At 46.6% G+C, this 2,702-nt stretch overlaps 1 pseudogene; it reads left to right on the plus strand.

The window, feature by feature from the left end:
• Window positions 1-201: 201 nt before the first annotated feature.
• Window positions 202-2,169, plus strand: LOC123648154 (annotated as a pseudogene).
• Window positions 2,170-2,702: the final 533 nt, after the last annotated feature.

Genomic DNA, 2,702 nt, shown 5'->3' on the forward strand with positions numbered 1-2,702 from the left:
TGGCTGTGTGGGACTGAGGGGTTTATCAGCATGTGGGACTTAGAGTGCTAAAACCTGCAAGTCCCGGTCAACTGGGATGGTGTGACCCTGCAGTGCAGCTCCTGGTCCTGTCCCCTCTTTAGAGTTACACACTTCTGCTGGTGGTATCTTGAGAGTGACGGGTTGACTCTGCCCTCAGGGAGCCCCTTCCCTGACTGGGACATGAGCTGGGGACCTAGGGGTGGCCCTTCCTCTCGCTTCCTTGGCAGTCTTGGTCCCGAGGGCCATTCACCTCCCATGAGGCTCCAGGGCCCCCCACTTCCCATAATGCTCTTCGGGACTCCTGACCCCTCAGTAAACCTGGTCATGTCACGGAGACTCGACCCAGGAGGCATCCCTTCCTTTCCTCACGACAGCAACAAACTGGACTGTCTCCTGCTTCGCTGTGCGGCTGATGTCCGTTGGAACCTGTTTCACCGTTGAGCCAGGCGGTGGGCGTGGGACCCAGACTTCAGAGTTTGCTGGGTCTCACCTCCTAAGACGACCCAGGCCCTAAACACAGGCGGCCCATCCTCCCGAGGCACTGGTGTCACGAGGCAGCCACTCCTCCCAATTGCCCAGAACCTGGACAAGCCTCTGCAAAGCCTGGTGTGTCCCTCTCTGTCCTCGTTTGTAGGCTCCAGCCAGCCCTTTAGATTAGGTTGGTCAAATGTCCCTCGTCCCCATTACAGGCTGAAAAATAGGGTGGTTTTTGGCCAGTGCTGGCTGGTCTGCCAGGCTCTGGCAAACGCGGCTCTGGGTTAGTGAAAGTTGGTGGGGACAAGGCTGAGTGTGTTAAATGCTGGGTCCTGAGACCCCACCCACAGGCAAATGCATTGAAATTGCCACACTTCATGTTAATTATATGTCTTTTGGCCTTAAACATTTTGGAAGGGTTTTATGTTTTGTTTTGAAGTTAGTTGCCCATACATAACTTTGTATGATTTCTCAGCATCCATCCTGCCTCTCAAGGGATTCTTGTGAATTGAAAAAACCCATCCATTCTAATCCAGTTTGCAAATTGCTTACAAATGGAATAACATGTTTATGAATTCTAACATAATGAAGCTGACATTATGTTTTGTTTTATACCCACTTAAATATTCTTCAATTTTGCAATTTTCTTTCCTTTTTTTTTTTTTTTTGGCCAATAATTGTTTTCTTCAATTCAAGTGTATTTTTGTAGATCCCTGAAAAACTCACTGGCCTTGGATCCTGGCCATCTAGTGCCAGATGTATAGAGTATCTCCAGCTGAGAGGTCTCAGCTGCCAGGCAGCCCAGCTTCGAGAAGGCTCTCGGTGCCCTCAGGCACCCGGCACGCCCTCCCTGCAGTTGTCAGCTAAACCTGCTCCTGCAAAAGTAGAAACAAAGCCAGAAAAAGGTAGCAGCAAGGGATAGATCTTCAGACAAAAAAGTGCAACCAAAAGGGAAGAAGGGAGCAAAGGGAAAGCAGGTGAAAGTGGTTAATCAAGAAACTAAAGAATATTTACCTGCAGAAAATGGAGAAACAAACTGAGGCGGGTCTGGCCTCTGATGAAGCAGGAGAGAGAGAAGCCACGTCTGATTAATAGTACACACCATGTCCTATCCGTGGTCCCTGTGTCCCTCCTTGTACAATCCAGAGGAATATTCTTAGCAACTACTTTGTAAATGCAAGTTTTTACTACTAAGCTCAGGAAACATTTTTAAGGAGGGAATCCCACCTCCTTTCATTTTTTAAGTGTAAATGCTTTTTCTAAGAGGTGAAATCATTCTCTGGTTGTTTATTTTTTGGTACAACCAGAAAATAGTGTGGGATGTTGAATTATGAGAGGCTTTGACTGTCTTGGGTGTCAGCTTAACATTCCACAGATGTGGGTTAGTTTTTATATCCTGTAATACAAAGCACACTAAATGGCGCTGTGGAGTCCCGGGCCTGCATTTAATGTCTTGAACGTTTAAAATTACTTCTATTCCCGTGTTTTTTTAGCAGAATTGTTTCCTAAGGAAAACTGCCCCTTGGTCATGGCTGTCCCTGTCAGAACTGCATACACGCTGTGACATCTGTGGTCGTGGTAGTCCTGTTTTCGTGATAACTGTGTTAATGTGCTGTGAAAGACTGAAAATTTCAGTGTGTAGCACATGTGATAATAAATTGTGAATTCATGAGACTTATGTGACGGCTTATCAGCATTTGAAGATACTGGCACTTGATATCCTCTTAAGGAAAATTTGCCTCCAAATTTTAAGCTGAAAACTCACTGGAATAACTGTTTAAAAAAGAATTACAATAAATGGCTTTTTAGATTTTGGGTACGTATGTTAAGAATTGTGTACAAACTGAAATGTCTGTGCTGATCCCCAACACAACCAATAAAATCTCAATTACAGGCTGGGCGCGGTGGCTCACGCCTGTAATCCTAGCACTCTGGGAGGCCGAGGTGGGTGGATCACTTGAGGTCAGGAGTTCATTACCAGCCTGAGCAAGAGCGAGACCTCGTCTCTCCTAAAAATAGAAAGAAATTAGCTGGACAGCTAAAAATATATATAGAAAAAAATTAGCCGGGCATGGTGGCACGTGCCTGTAGTCCCAGCTACCCGGGAGGCTGAGGCAGGAAGATTGCTTAAGCTCAAGAGTTTGAGGTTGCTGTGAGCTAGGCTGATGTCACAGCACTCTAGCCCGGGTGACAGAGTGGGACTCTGT

Source organism: Lemur catta, chromosome 12, assembly GCF_020740605.2.
Source record: "Lemur catta isolate mLemCat1 chromosome 12, mLemCat1.pri, whole genome shotgun sequence".
NCBI lineage: Eukaryota > Metazoa > Chordata > Mammalia > Primates > Lemuridae > Lemur > Lemur catta.